Consider the following 16,477-nt stretch of genomic DNA (forward strand, 5'->3'; position numbering starts at 1 on the left):
TAAAACTGCAACTTGCATTTATAATGCTACTAGCAAAATACCCGCGCTTCGCAGCGGAGAAGTAGTGTGTTAAAGAGGTTATGTAAACATATATATACATATACATATATATACATACATATACACATCCGCATATATATATATATACATATACAAATTTACACATCTACATATATATATACATATGTACATATATATACATATAAATATATACATATCTACATATATATACATATGCACATATATATATATATATATATAAATATAGACATACATATATACATACATACATTCACACATATATATATATATATATATATATATATATATATATATATAGAGAGCAAAATACCCGCGCTTCACAGCAGTGTGTTAAAGAGGTTATGTAAACATATATATACATATACATATATACACATATCTACATATACATATATATACATATATATATACAGTAATCCCTCGCTATATCGCGCTTCGCCTTTCGCGGCTTCACTCCATCGCGGATTTTATATGTAAGCATATTTAAATAAATATCGTGGATTTTTCGCTGCTTCGCGGGTTTCTGCGGACAATGGGTCTTTTAATTTCTGGTACATGCTTCCTCAGTTGGTTTGCCCAGTTGATTTCATACAAGGGACGCTATTGGCAGATGGCTGAGAAGCTACCCAGCTTACTTTTCTCTCTCTCTCTCTCTTGCGCTGAGTTTTTCTGATCCTAACGTAGGGGGATTGAGCAGGGGGGCTGTTCGCACACCTAGACGATACGGACGCTCGTCTGAAAATGCTGAAAGATTATCTTCACATTGGCTACCTTCTGTGCAGCTGCTTTGTGAAGCGACATGCAGCACGGTGCTTCGCATACTTAAAAGCACAAAGGGCACGTATTGATTTTTTTATCTGTCTCTCTCTCTCTCTCTCTCTCTGCTCCTGACGGTGGGGGGTGTGAGCTGCCGCCTTCAACAGCTTTGTGCCGCGGTGCTTCGCATACTTAAAAGCCAAACAGCACTATTGATTTGTTTGCTCCTTTGAAGAGGAAGATATGTTTGCATTCTTTTAATTGTGAGACTGAACTGTCATCTCTGTCTTGTCATGGAACACAGTTTAAACTTTTGAAAAAGAGACAAATGTTTGTTTGCAGTGTTTGAATAACGTTCCTGTCTCTCTACAACCTCCTGTGTTTCTGCGCAAATCTCTGACCCAAGCATGACAATATAAAAATAACCATATAAACATATGGTTTCTACTTTGCGGATTTTCTTATTTCGCGGGTGGCTCTGGAACGCAACCCCCGCGATGGAGGAGGGATTACTGTATACATATACACATCCACATATATATACACATATCAACATATATATACACATACATATACACACATACATAAACACACACATATATATCCATCCATCCATCCATCCTCTTCATATATACATATATACATACATACATAGTGCGTTGTAACACGGGCTGTGATTGTTACATGGAAGGGAGACGACAAGTCACAGCTTCCCGCTTTCTAATCGGGCCTGTGATTGGTGCTTTGACTGATGCCTAGATCCCACAGTATGTCCCCTTAGGAGAGGCGTTAGGCAAGTGTAATTGAATAGTGGTGCTGCAAGTTTAGCTTTACACCTGTTTTTAAGGCTTATTGACTGAAAGGGGCTTTCATGAAAAAACTTAGGGCTCTGCTACAGGATACACCCTCCACAAGTTAAGGAAGTAAAAATAAAGGTATATATTTCTGTTTTATTTAAACCTTTTAAGTTTGTATGCGGGCGGTATGGTGGCGCAGTGAAAGGTGCCAGTTAGGAGACCCGGGTTCGCTTCCCTGCGTGGAGTTTGAATGTTCTCCCCGTGTCTGTCTGGGTTTCCTCCGGGTACTCCGGTTTCCTCCCACAGTCCAAAGACATGCAGGTTAGGTGCATTGGCGATTCTAAATTGTCCCTGGTGTGTGGGTGTGTGCGCCCTGCGGTGGGCTGGCACCTTGCCCGGGGTTTGTTTCCTGCCTTGTGCCCTGTGTTGGCAGGGACTGGCTCCTGTATTTAGGATATAGCGGGTTGGATAATGGATGGATGGACATTTGTATGCATAGCCCCATTTGCCCGTTTTCGTTTTTTTTTCTTTCTTCAGTAATATTTCAGCAAACCCAGAGCTTGTCAGTTCAAATCCTGGTACTGACACCACTGTGTGACCCTGAGGAAGTCACTTCACCTGCCTGTGCTGCAAAAAACAAAAGTAATGTAACAAATTGTACCTCAGATGTTGCAAGTTGCTAGAATAAAGGCATAAGTCAAATAGATAAATATGTATTATATACATAGGAACTATTCATTTATTTTCAGTTAAGTCATCTGCAGCAAACCTTTATAAATGAGGGTTTCTCCTTTTTAGATAGTGCAAACTGTTTCTTCTTCATTGAGGTTTTCTCTTGGAGAGCTTTTTTCATTTCATTGAAAATTAAAGCAGCAGCTGCCAAAATATGTAGCTTTCTTATTAATTTTTCAACATTATGTAAAATAACTTTATAAAGTAACATAAAAGGTTTAAATACTGGTTATCCTTTTACACTAAAATATTACTAAAGAGATACAAAAAAAGTAAAATGCATATGTTCTTTTTCTTTAAGGAGATTAAATATTACTGAAGAAAGAAAAAAAAAACTAAAACAGCCAAATGGGGCTATGCATACGAACTTAAAAGGTTTAAATAAAACAGAAATATATACTTTTATTTTTACTTCCTTAACTTGTGGAGGGTGTATCCTGTAGCAAAGCCCTAACTTTTTTCGTGAAAGCCCGTTTCAGTCAATAAGTCTTAAAAACAGGTGTAAAGATATTGACAATAAGCTACGCAAACCCACCAAGACATGGAATCGTTTAAATCAAGTATCATTACATCTTCCTTTCTTAAAGAGAAGTAAGGCAGTACTTATAAGCTTACGTATATATATATATATATATATATATATATATATATATACACATATATATAGACATACATACATATATATATCTATATCTATATATATCTATATCTATCTATATCGATATCTATATATCTATATCTATCTATATCTCTCTCTCTCTCTCTCTCTCTCTCTATATATATATATATATATATATCTTTATCTATCTATCTATATATATATATATATGGTTGAAAATAGTTTACTGTCAAATAAATGCAAAGAGTACGCAACACGTGTTTCGCCCTCATTCTGGGCTCATCAGGCGTACACACTCCACTGCACTCCCTCTCGGGAATCGAACCTCGGACGTCAGCGCCAGAGGCGATGCCCCTAACGTTGCATTCGTAGTCTGTGTCACAATCTGATTCTATGATCTGCTCCTCACAAACTGAGGGCACCATGGCGGATGTTAGCAGATTGCTGGCCAACCACAAGCGTTACCTGGTAGGTAACCACCCATACAATCAGATTGTAACACAGACTACGAATGCCGTGAATGTAATTACCCCGATCTACATGCTGTCAAATAAACGAACCACACGCCGTGGCGCAACGTTAGGGGCATCGCCTCTGGCGCTGACGTCCGAGGTTCGATTCCCGAGAGGGAGTGCAGTGGAGTGTGTACGCCTGATGAGCCCAGAATGAGGGCGAAACACGTGTCCCGTACTCTTTGCATTTATTTGACAGTAAACTATTTTCAACCATTCTATGATCTGCTCCTCACAAACTGAGGGCACCGTGGCGGATGTTAGCAGATTGCTGGCCAACCACAAGCGTTACCTGGTAGGTAACCACCCATACAATCAGATTGTGACACAGACTACGAATGCCGTGAATATATATATATATATATATATATCTATATCTAAATCCCCACGAAGTACTGCTTTTAAATTTTTATTAAGAAGAAAACCTTTTTAAATTGAGGGAAAATATACCAATAACAATTTGTTAAGGATCTGTTTTTTTGTGAAGCAGCCTTAACACAGCTTTTCCGCTGTTTTATAAACGAACGCCATATAAGGTCTTCCTTTTTCCTTGCTTCGCCAAAGAAGGAGCCTTTTTATTAAATCCAAGGGTTCTTCGCTTTTTTTTTTTTTCTTTTTTTACGATTGTTATAGTTCTGTTTGTATACCATGTTGTCAGTTCAGCACTCCGGTTGTAATATGACCAAGCTGTGCAAGCTTACTGTTAAGAATGCAACGTATAGTTGTACAGGAGAAAAGCAATCTTGCCTCAAATCAATGGCAACTTTTTGTAGGTCTATGAACTTAATTTAAACTTTAGATTTACACGGTCCTTTCTTTCCGAAGCACCTGCACTCATGAATATGTCTGTATGCGTCAGTCGCTCAAATCCACGCGCTTCGCACCAGCGAAGTACTGCTTTTAAATTTTTATTAAGAAGAAAAGAAAACCTTTTTAAATTGAGGGAAAATATACCAATAACAATTTGTTAAGGATCTGTTTTTTTGTGAAGCTGACTTCACACAGCCTCTCCGCTGTTTTATAAACGAACGCCATATAAGGTCTTCCATTTTCATTGCTTCGCCAACGGAAGCAGCCTTTTTATTTAATCCATGGGTTGTCCGCTGTTTTTTTGCTCGTTTATTACAATTGTTATAGTTCTGTTTGTATACCACGTTGTCAGTTCAGCACTCCGGTTGTAATATGACCAAGCCGTGCAAGCACACTCTTGAGAATGCAATATAGTTGTTCAGGAGAAAAGCAATCTTGCCTGAAATCAATGGCAACCTTTTGTAGGTCTATGAACTTAATTTAAACTTTAGGTTTACACGGTGCTTTCTTTCCGAAGTACCTGCACTCATGAATATGTCTGTATGCGTCAGTCGCTCAAATCCCCGCGCTTCGCACAGGTGAAGTACTGCTTTTAAATTTTTATTAAGAAGAAAAGAAAACCTTTTTAAATTGAGGGAAAATATATCAATAACAATTTGTTAAGGATCTGTTTTTTTGTGAAGCTGCCTTCACTCGAGTGATCACTTCGAGCTGACTTGCTGGCTAACCATAAGCGTTACCTAGTAGGTAACCACCCATACAATCAGATTGTGAATCAGACTACGAATGCTGTGAATGTAATTACCCGATCTACATGCTGTCCAATAAACGAACCACACGCCGTGGCGCAATTTTAGGGGCTTTGCCTCTAGCGCTGACGTCCGAGGTTCGATTCCCGTAAGGGAGTGAAGTGAGCGCTTCGCACCGGCGAAGTACTGCTTTTAAATTTTTATTAAGAAGAAAAGAAAACCTTTTTCAATTAAGTCTTAAAAAGAGGTGTAAAGCTATTGACAATAAGCTACGCAAACCCACCAAGACATGCAATCGTTTAAATCAAGGCGCGAGTCGAAAAACACCATCCCATAATATTAGTTAATGTATTGTAAGCATACAATACAACTGATAATATGTTGCGCTTATTTATCTGGTGTACCGACATTTTTGCGCATTTAACGACTGAAATCTAACATGGTTTGTGCCCTTCAGAATGAAAACAGTTTGCATTTACCTTTTTAATAAAAGGCGAGCTTTTAAGCCTGAGAAATCACCCCGTAAATGCACACGTTTAATTGCACGTGTTAATATGTATGCTTACACAGTATTAAAAGACACTCAACAATTAACGTCATTTACCTTCGTTCCCGCGTTTGACTCGTGCTGTAAATCTCTTCCTTGTTTTCAGTTCACGTGATTACGTAGGAGGCGTAATGACGCAATACATGACTCCGCCTCCTCCATTAGAGTATATGGACAAAAAACAGGTTCCAGTTATGACCATTACACGTAGAATTTCGAAATGAAACCTGCCTAACTTTTGTAAGTAAGCTGTAAGGAATGAGCCTGCCAAATTTCAGCCTTGTACCTACACGGGTAGTTGGAGAGTGAGTGAGTGAGTGAGTGAGTGAGTGAGTGAGTGAGTGAGTGAGTGAGTGAGTGAGTGAGTGAGTGAGTCAGTCAGTCAGTGAGGGCTTTGCCTTTTATTAGTATAGATTTGTGGTATAGCCCTACGGAATCGTATTAGGGCCATGGTGAAGAAAAAAAAATACAGACACAGGGAAGAAAAAAAACTATGTCGAGAATAAAGTCGACATTTCCACTTTATTCTCGCCGTTTATGTCGAGATTAAAGTCGACATTTCCACTTTATTCTCATAGTTTATAACTCAAGTAGAATGTCGTAAACTAAACTTCTTCCTAAAATCATTGTTTAATTTACTAGATTTTCTCAAACCCTGTCATAAATTAATGTAGCACATTAAATGCTTTGTGTTGTGTTCTCCGACCCAGTTGTTAATCACTACGCTTCTTAAACTGACTTCTTCCGCACTAAGAGGAGACAGCGATCACCGCACAGAATACATTCACTGTATGATATTCCTTCTCTCTGAAAATTTAGAATGCTAAGATAAATACTTGATATCATTTTCATGATGAAATGCATTAAAGCAGTTATTAAACATGCACAGTAGTGAGGCAGTAGTGCTGCTCCCTCGCAGTAAGGGGTCCCCAGGTGTATGTTCAGTGTAGAGAACTTTATGGCAGGTGTGATGATGCTCCAAAAAACTGGATGTATGAATGGGTATCGCAAAGGTTTAACTTAAATATTGTGTAAATGTTGGGTTTGTGATCTGGTGGTCGGAGGCAAGAACACAGAATTCAATGGATGTTCTTCTGTGCAGGCTCTCTTTATTGCATGCGTGCTGTCTCTATCTGACGTACCAAAACCCCAATTCCTATCCTTCCTTTTTCTTTCTCCACATAACCAATCACCACACGATAAACGTCTTTGTGAAATTAAAACTAGTTATAAACTTAGCCCACGGAGTGTTCAGAACTTTAAAAATATCTTCATTATACATGTTTAATTATGCCATCCATTCAGGGTTATGCCCATCCCTGAACGAGTTGCCAGCACATTGCAGGATGAATACGAGCAAAACATACACTAGCAGGGTCAATATAGCATAACAAAACCCCACATCCTACATGACTTTGAAAGGAAACTGAAGCACGCCGAGTAAACCCACCAGAAAAACATGCAAATGCAAGGCAGGGTACACCCGGGACACCCTTGCTGCGAGGCAGCAGTGCAACCTCCACGCCACGTGCTCCCACATGATTAATACATGCTTTAATGCATTTCACCATGAAAATTATATCAAGTATTTATCTTAGCATTCTAAATGTTCAGAGAGCAGGAATATCATGAAGTGAATGTATTCTGTGCAGCGATCGCTGCCGGTGCCTCCTCTTAGTGTAAGAGGAAGTCAGTTTAAGAAGCTCGGGGAACACGGGGTTTGAGAAAATCTATTAAATTAAATATTCATTTTACAATGAAGTTTAGTTTACGATGTTCTACTTTAATGACAAAGTGTCGAGAATAAAGTCAACATGTCGTCACACTATTACACAGTACCCAGGTACAATACACTGTAGGCTATTGAAAACAAATAAAACAAGTACAACTTGGCTTGTAGTATTATCCAGTAGTATAGAAACAGTATTTACACATTTGAACATAATGGTCCACATCTGACCTTTTAAAACCAAAGCATCTCCAGGCAACGGACGTGACTCCTTTTTTTCGGCAAAAATTCTTCCGTGTCATCATGTTCAACTTTATCGTCAGCTACAGCTTCAGTTTCGGAATGTTCTCTGTCCATTTTCACCACACAATACCTACACTACCACAGCTATTTAGCGGTGTGGCAGTGAAAAAGAGCCCCCATGCAACACCTCTGTGTTTAGCGGTGTAGCAGTGAAAAAGGTCCCCACTTGAACAGTTTCCCGCTGCACCACGTTCGTTTTCTCGCTGCACCTGAACGTAGTTTAGGCAATTTAAACTGGTGTTGCGGTATAAGAAAAATCCATATCATAACAAAAATAAAAAACGGTTTTTGGTATGAACCGGTATACCGCCCAGCACTAGATGATCAATACATTTTAAATGATTGGGCCCGATAATAGTTAGTGGCAAAAAATAAAACTATAAATTATACATCATACAAATGCCGACTTGTAGAATGCATAATGCTGCAAAGAAGAGCTTTAGTAATACAAGTGACGACGCCTCTCATTATAATACTCTGATAAATATACATTCTTCCCCACGGGCAACGTTATCATGCAACGCTCAACGTACATCATATAGTATATATCTATATATAATTGTTTTCGTCTTCATTTCATACATCCATTCCATCCATCCACTATCCAACCCGCTATATCCTAACTACAGTGTCACGGGGGTCTGCTGGAGCCAATCCCATTCAAGATGATTTAGTTATTGCGGCCAAAGAGGCCACATTTGCTTTTCGCACAGCAATGCATGATATGAGCTTCAAAACTTCTGACTGTACGTCCAAATTGATCTCAAAATTCTTTGAACCCAAATTTGGTGCCGCGAGAACCAAATGCGAAGCAATAATTTTAAATGTTCTGGCACCATTGTCTGTGGAAGAATTACATGCTGTCTTACAGAAGACGCTTTTTGTAAGTGTTACCAACGACACTTCAAATAGAAAAGACGTAAAACTAGCGTCCGTTGTTAAGATATTTTTTTACCATTGGAAGGCGTACAAGTAAAACTGCTGGATTTTGAATCTGTTCACGGTGAGACATCAGAAATATTGACTGAAAATATAATTTCAACATTACGTCGTCATGAGACTGACATAAAAATAGCTGCATTTTGTGGTGACAATTGTAACACAAATTTTGGAGGCGTACATAGAAGAGGACAAAAATGTTTGCAGTCGGCTCAAACAAGAACTTGGAATTAATATTGTCGCCATTGGATGTGGCGCACATATTGTGCACAATGCACTTCAAACTGCTGTGGATGGTCTGCCAATCGAAATTGAAAGTCTTGTTGTGAAAATATACACATATTTTCATATTTACACTGTTAGAGTGACTCAATTAAAGGAATTCTGTGAATTTGCAGATGTGGAATACACAAAACTAGTCCAGCATGGAAGTACAAGATTTCTTTCTCTGTTGCCGGCAGTCAAAAGAATTTTAAATATATTCGAAGGACTGAAATCATATTTCCTTGCGCAAGAGAACTGTCCACGTGCAATGCGAGATTTTTTTGAAAATGACACAGGTGAATTATATTTTTGGTTTGTGCATGGACAACTGAATAATTTTAACAAGACTGTGCTGCTCATGGAGAAAAGTAAAGGAAGCTCAACAGACAATATTTTGGAGCTAAAACGATTGAAATCTAATCTTCAGGAAAGGATGGATAGTAACTTTGTCCCGCTAGGAGCGAAACAGTTGTTGAGAAAACTCGGTAGCCAGGATGTTAATGTTAATAGATTTATGACGGAGGTAACTGTATTTTACAGACTATGCATTTCTTACATTGAATTGTGGGAAAACAGTTTCGGTGGCACCGAGATCTTCGCATGGGTTGGATTGCAAAATGTACTGAAATGGGACGAGATTGAACAATCTGCTGAAGCTATAAATGCAATACACGGTTCAGATGATCAACAGAAAATTAATACTGATAATCTTTTTGACGAGTTTTCACTTGCAAAATCTTTTTTTGCGTCAAAAAATGAAGCATGGAGTTGAACGACGACCCAAATTGAGTACGTTGACAAATGGGTCCAATCATTCAAACATTTTCAAGATAAACATATCAATGTACCTAATCTGGTTAAAATGATCCAATATATTTTATGTCTGCCAGGAACGTCCACACCTTTGGAGCGTGTTTTCTCGATAATGAAACACATTTGCTCGGATGACCGATGCCGCATGCTGGAGTCTACCGTACGAGCGTTACTGTACTGTAAATTAAACTTTGACATAACATGCAACGACTTTTATGAAAATTTTTTAAAAAATGATAAGGTATTGACTGTGGTGGGTTGGCACCCTGCCCAGGATTGGTTCCTGCCTTGTGCCCTGTGTTGGCTGGGATTGGCTCCAGCAGACCCCCCGTGACCCTGTGTTCGGATTCAGCGGGTTGGAAAATGGATGGATGGATGGATGGATAAGGTATTGAAAAAAAGTTCACTCCAGCTAGAAGTACGACTGGTACAATAAATAAATAAAATAATTTAAACTTCTGCTCTAAGCAGACTTTCTATATAAGTTATGTAATATGTAAAAAGATTTATAGTACTTTTAATAAACAATTTTTGGTAGTTTTTGTTTCGTTTTTCTCCAGCTCCCGCTCCTGTCCCGGTTTAAAGCTTCATGATTATGGTAAGCATGTGTGGGTTCGGGTCCCATGTCCACCCAGTGTGAACTGTTACGAAAAAGTCCGTTTTTCTTTTCTTTTTTTTCTTCATTTAATAGCAAATTCCACCATGTACCGATAGTGAGCAAGATGAGCTATCAAAGTGGGGTTGGATTGCCATTGGCGACCAAGTTGCACACACCCCTGGTAAAGGTATTTCAAACGTGTTTATATATATATAATAGACATAAACGTGAAACAAGATGCCCATTGATATAACAAAACAAGTGACGATTTCAACTGTTATTGTGGTTGTTGATGGCGAGTTTAGCGGTTTAAATTTTTAAATATTAAATTAATCAGATGGAACGTGTTCTTACTTTGAGGGAGGCTACAAGGTAATTGTGTTAGTGACTGGGATTGCGCCACTGTAACTGGAAGATTGCTTAGGAATGATACAGACTGGACAACTATCATATTTGATTAAGGAAGACAGCAGGTCCAGATGTGTTTATCCCGCTGCTTTTTGTTACTTCAGCACTCAAGAGGATCTTTAATGCCGACCTTTTGTTTAACTCTTGCTATCGTACATTCCGCCTGTCAGCGTTAGTTATATATTTTATACATCAGACACTGGAAGCCGCTGACGAACCCTTCTCTTCGTTGCCATTCTGTAGCAGCGGAAAAAGTAAAAGCAATAGTTTTAACAGACGTCATTGAAATTGATCATGGGTTTGTGTAAAGTTCATGAAAATGGCCAGGACGTGTCCTAGAGAGGTGTGTGGCAAATGCTTCGACAGGATTTCCGACACAATTGCTTGAAATGTTTTGATGCTTCGTGAGGCTTCACTCCGCCCATCACTACAGTAAAGTCAAATGCATCCGGCCAACCACTGAAATGCTCACTGTTTGAACTGGAGCAATTTTGAGTGAACTTGAAAACAAATCACCTTTGAATCATAGTAACATTAATTAGTACCGGACAACAAAACTACTGCTTTCCGAACTAAAACGCCCACACATCGCACCCTCCCCTCCGCCCGCTTTTACAAACGAGATCTGAACTTTTAAGACATCGCACAGCTTGACTTATTTTAACGGAGCGAAATTGCAGCTCTCGAAAACGTATTCATGTATCATAGATCTGAAAATAGTTAAACCTCATATTCAGGTCCCACGTGTAAAAATTCGATTAAGAAAGACACTCTACCTGGTCAGAAAATGAACACATTCCAGCTTTATTTCCCCATTCACCTCATTAAATATTAAAACAGCAAAAGAAAAAAAGTGCTTAAAATGGCGTCGGTTGGAAGTTGTTTGTATCTTTTTACCATAAAACGACTTCCAACAGACGCCAACCTATCAGATAAGGCCTCGTTTGCAATGTCTACTTAAAGTGAACGCACTGATTAAGGTTTAAGGTTTCTTTAGTCATGCTTACGGGCGGCACGGTGGCGCAGTGGGTAGCGCTGCTGCCTCGCAGTTGGGAGACCTGGGGACCCGGGTTCGCTTCTCGGGTCCTCCCTGTGTGGAGTTTGCATGTTCTCCCCGTGTCTGCGTGGGTTTCCTCCCACAGTCCAAAGACATGCAGGTTAGGTGGATTGGCGATTCTAAATTGGCTTGGTATGTGGGTGTGTTTGTGTGTGTCCTGCGGTGGGTTGGCGCCCTGCCCGGGATTGGTTCCTGCCTTGTGCCCTGTGTTGGCTGGGATTGGCTCCAGCAGACCCCGTGACCCTGTGTTCGGATTCAGCGGGTTGGAAAATGGATGGATGGATAGTCATGCTTACACAAGAAAACATGAAATTTGCCTTCTCAGTTGCATCTAATAACAGACAAAATGAAGTAAAACAAACAAATAGAAATAAGACAGGTTAAGGTAAGGCAGTCAGATAATGCGTATTTACACCAAAAAAAGTTACAGGATATATATCAAAACCTTAATCATTATCCCCGATATTTCTTATTGAAATGTCGAATGGCACAAGGAAGAATGGAATTTCTGGAGCGATTTGGGGGGGTTTTCAAAGTGACTATCCTTCCTGATTTACTGAAGTTTACTTCTACATGTAATGGATGTCTGTCATCATTTGAGATGATTTCCAGTTTCTTTAACATTGCTCCCTAACACAGGGCAATTATTGAATTATACAGCTACATTAATTACTTTACGACCTCAACCAAACAAAGAACTAAATACAGCTAATGCTCTGTGAAGGCTTTTCAACTTCATTTATTTTAAACATGAAGAACTTTCATTTTCACGACACTGCCTGATCTACGTTTCTTATTTTACGACACGAGTCCCCATCCGATTTGCATCGTCCATGTGCTCTCTGCTCGCTAAACTTAACTTTATGACACTCTCCGAGGCTGGTTTGCAATGCGCTTCTTTCTGAATCACCTTTGTGGTGCAGTTTATCTCCGTCTACTGTGGACTCGTCATTTCTTACTGGAAAACATGAGAACGTTTGAATTGTATACCATCTTGAAAGAATATTTTTCACCTGAGGAATTTATCTTCAGTCTAACGAAGACGGAGTGAAGTAAAATATGACGTTTCTCTGTGAACTTTATCTTTTACGCTTGGCATCTACAGCTTTTTTACGTACAGCTTATTAATAAATGAAAGTAAAAAGCATTTTAATTCTCACATGAAATACGATCATCGAAATCTCTTGGTTCAAAGGTAAAAGTCAAGAGTATTACTCCGTATTAACGTTAATGGATAAATACGTATTTTTACGTAACACCATATTGACATTAGTTAGCATGTTTTTTGTCTGCATTTTTTGTCCTTAGAGTAAACCGCATGTTAATAATTAAGCAAAACAGTGTTAACTAGGGTAGAAGTTGGAACAGAAATAAAGGCTGTACTGTACACCTGACTGGTGTAAAGTGTGCCCTCCTACACCATCACAAAATTGTGTTGCGTGTCTGATGTGGCACAGTGACAGGGCTCGCACCTACTACTGTGATTACGTTATAGGCTTATCATTTAAGCTAATTTTTTTTTTCTTTCTTTATTTGGCCTTATACAATTTTTTTTTATATTAGGGTTTTGTTAGTTTTTGTATACCTTTTGGGGTCAGGGCACAGGGTCAGCCATTGTACAGTGCTCCTGGTGCAAGTGCAGGTTAATGGCATTGCTCAATGGCCCAGCTGAGAAGGATCTCTTTTGGCAGTAACGGGGATTCGAATCGACAACCTGCCAGATACTAACGCAGATCCTTAGCCTCAGAGCCATACACTTAGTGTTAAATGAAATATAACGGGAAAGGCGTGCTCATTAGTAATGGCATTCTTTACATTAATGCAGTTTGAAAAAGAATCAATTTCCTCTTTTGTATTTTTTTCTTGACCAAAGAGGACACTCAGTGGTAAATAACCCCCTTCTACGTGGGCAAACAGACTGGAGGAAAAATCAGCGTTAAATGTTCCAGTGTACCAGAACTCCAAGACACAACTGGATGTCCTTTTCTTCAGATTTTAAGATTCCTGAAAACTGCATCACCTGCATTGTTTATTAGAGATGATGGGGAGTTCATCTTAGAAGTAACACTTATCGAGGTTATCAGTCCTACAAGTATTTTGCACATAGTTCTGCTAAGACTACCAATTTTTTTTTTTACTTAATCTGTAATATTTTACTGGGTTGAATATTGTCATCTGTATTTGCTCACTCTGTCCAGTAAGCAATGCTGGCTTTTTAATTTTAGACCAGAAAGTCTCAGTTTCAGAATCCTCACAAACACAGTGACAGTTGTTTTTCTCAGGTACGTCAATACCAAAAAATAGAAAACTGGGCTGTTGCTTTATGTTGCAAAATAGCATTTATTTTCTCATATTATTTTGCTTTGTTGTATTTTGAAAGAACCTACACATAATTTTCGTTAAATGTAGCATCGCATTTATTAGTTTACATTACCTATGCAGTAGACATTGTGTTTAAAACTGTACAGTCGTGCCCAGAAGTTTCGAGAATGACACAAGTATTGGTTTTCACAAAGTTTCCTGCTTTGGTGTTTTTAAATCTTTATGTCAGATGTTTTTTCTATGGTATACTGAAGTATAATTACAAGCATTTCTTAAGTTTCAAAGGTTTTTATTGACAATTACATTAAGTTTATGCATAGTGTCAATATTTGCAGTGTTGGCCCTTTTTCAAGGCCTCTGAAATTCGCCCTGGCATGCTGTCAATCAACATCTGGGTCAAATCCTGACTGATGGCAGCCCATTCTTAAATAATCAATGCTTGGAGTTTGTCGGAATTTGTGGGTTTTTGTTTGTCCACCTGCCTCTTCAGGATTGACCACAAGTTCTCAATGGGATTTAGGTCTGGGGAGTTTCCTGGTCATGGACCCAAAAGTTCAATGTCTTGTTCCACGAGCCACTTAGTTATTACTTTTGCCTTATGGCATGGTGGTCAATTATGCTGGAAAAGACATAAAGTCTACCCTTACTTGTTGGAACACCTTTAGAGCAGTACCAAAGTAAACTGAAACCTTAAGAAGGCCCCCCCCTACTCCAACTTCTGAAAAACAGAACATTTCTTATGTCTTTCTATTATTGCCCAGGTTGCATGTCTTGTGTAGGATTGATTTTAAATTACTACTAATTATATACAGTGGTGTGAAAAACCATTTGCCCCCTTCCTAATTTCTTATTCTTTTGCATGTTTGTCACACAAAATGTTTCTGATCATCAAACACATTTAACCATTAGTCAAATATAACACAAGTAAACACAAAATGCAGTTTTTAAATGATGGTTTTTATTATTAGGGAGAAAAAAAATCCAAACCTACATGGCCCTGTGTGAAAAAGTAATTGCCCCCCTTGTTAAAAAATAACCTAACTGTGGTGTATCACACCTGAGTTCAATTTCCGTAGCCACCCCCAGGCCTGATTACTGCCACACCTGTTTCAATCAAGAAATCACTTAAATAGGAGCTGCCTGACACAGAGAAGTAGACCAAAAGCACCTCAAAAGCTAGACATCATGCCAAGATCCAAAGAAATTCAGGAACAAATGAGAACAGAAGTAATTGAGATCTATCAGTCTGGTAAAGGTTATAAAGCCATTTCTAAAGCTTTGGGACTCCAGCGAACCAGAGTGAGAGCCATTATCCACAAATGGCAAAAACATGGAACAGTGGTGAACCTTCCCAGGAGTGGCCGGCCGACCAAAATTACCCCAAGAGCGCAGAGACGACTCATCCGAGAGGTAACAAAAGACCCCAGGACAACGTCTAAAGAACTGCAGGCCTCACTTGCCTCAATTAAGGTCAGTGTTCACGACTCCACCATAAGAAAGAGACTGGGCAAAAACGGCCTGCATGGCAGATTTCCAAGACGCAAACCACTGTTAAGCAAAAAGAACATTAGGGCTCGTCTCAATTTTGCTAAGAAACATCTCAATGATTGCCAAGACTTTTGGGAAAATACCTTGTGGACTGATGAGACAAAAGTTGAACTTTTTGGAAGGCAAATGTCCCGTTACATCTGGCGTAAAAGGAACACAGCATTTCAGAAAAAGAACATCATACCAACAGTAAAATATGGTGGTGGTAGTGTGATGGTCTGGGGTTGTTTTGCTGTTTCAGGACCTGGAAGGCTTGCTGTGATAGATGGAACCATGAATTCTACTGTCTACCAAAAAATCCTGAAGGAGAATGTCCGGCCATCTGTTCGTCAACTCAAGCTGAAGCGATCTTGGGTGCTGCAACAGGACAATGACCCAAAACACACCAGCAAATCCACCTCTGAATGGCTGAAGAAAAACAAAATGAAGACTTTGGAGTGGCCTAGTCAAAGTCCTGACCTGAATCCAATTGAGATGCTATGGCATGACCTTAAAAAGGCGGTTCATGCTAGAAAACCCTCAAATAAAGCTGAATTACAACAATTTTGCAAAGATGAGTGGGCCAAAATTCCTCCAGAGCGCTGTAATAGACTCATTGCAAGTTATTGCAAACGCTTGATTGCAGTTATTGCTGCTAAGGGTGGCCCAACCAGTTATTAGGTGCAGGGGGCAATTACTTTTTCACACAGGGCCATGTAGGTTTGGATTTTTTTTTCTCCCTAAATAATAAAAACCACCATTTACAAACTGCATTTTGTGTTTACTTGTGTTATATTTGACTAATGGTTAAATGTGTTTGATGATCAGAAACATTTTGTGTGACAAACATGCAAAAGAATAAGAAATCAGGAAGGGGGCAAATAGCTTTTCACACCACTGTATATACAGGTGCACCTCAATAAATTAGAATATCATTGAAAAGTTAATTTATT

General features: G+C 39.0%; 2 protein-coding genes across 3 annotated transcripts in view; both read right to left on the bottom strand.

The window, feature by feature from the left end:
* Positions 1 to 11,012, bottom strand: part of LOC114656170 (anterior gradient protein 3-like) — a 270,125-nt gene extending 259,113 nt beyond the window's left edge. The window contains exon 1 of the mRNA XM_051930539.1: positions 11,002 to 11,012. The gene's annotated coding sequence lies outside the window, so the exon portion shown is untranslated. The remainder of the gene's footprint in view (positions 1 to 11,001) is intronic.
* LOC114643119 (tumor necrosis factor receptor superfamily member 14-like) overlaps positions 1 to 16,477 on the bottom strand; it is a 203,729-nt gene that overhangs the window by 162,300 nt on the left and 24,952 nt on the right. The window lies entirely within an intron of this gene.

Source organism: Erpetoichthys calabaricus, chromosome 8 (assembly GCF_900747795.2).
Source record: "Erpetoichthys calabaricus chromosome 8, fErpCal1.3, whole genome shotgun sequence".
NCBI classification, from domain to species: Eukaryota; Metazoa; Chordata; class Cladistia; order Polypteriformes; family Polypteridae; genus Erpetoichthys; species Erpetoichthys calabaricus.